Consider the following 441-nt stretch of genomic DNA (forward strand, 5'->3'; position numbering starts at 1 on the left):
GAATTGATTTTCAACCGGCTCGCGGTTAATCGTTACATCCCTAATGGTATAACAATAATATAATTTATGTATGAGGGTACCATGGTATTTCCATCGGGTCCCTAGCGCCGCAGTATTTTAAGGTTTTGATGTCGCGGGGGGTTTTTGGGGTGGTTGATGATGAATGTTTTAGGCTTGCCGCGATTGACGGTGATACCGTTATTAAGCCGCAACACCGGTTACATCACTTGCCCACCGCGTCACCGACCCCCACCGTCGTTTAGATTTTTTATAGTAATAAAAATAATTTAGTTCAGTAAAAGAACAGACACTAGAATTAAAAACTGAACGCGGCTGCTCAATGCATCGTGCCGAACGTCGCGTCACAGATCAGATTTCATTTCTCCAGTGAGGAGAGAGTCGAGCTGACTGACGAGAAGAGCGAGGCGAGACAGACGAGAA

Source organism: Sinocyclocheilus grahami, unplaced genomic scaffold (genome assembly GCF_001515645.1).
Source record: "Sinocyclocheilus grahami isolate Dianchi unplaced genomic scaffold, SAMN03320097.WGS_v1.1 scaffold6720.1, whole genome shotgun sequence".
Lineage (NCBI taxonomy): Eukaryota > Metazoa > Chordata > Actinopteri > Cypriniformes > Cyprinidae > Sinocyclocheilus > Sinocyclocheilus grahami.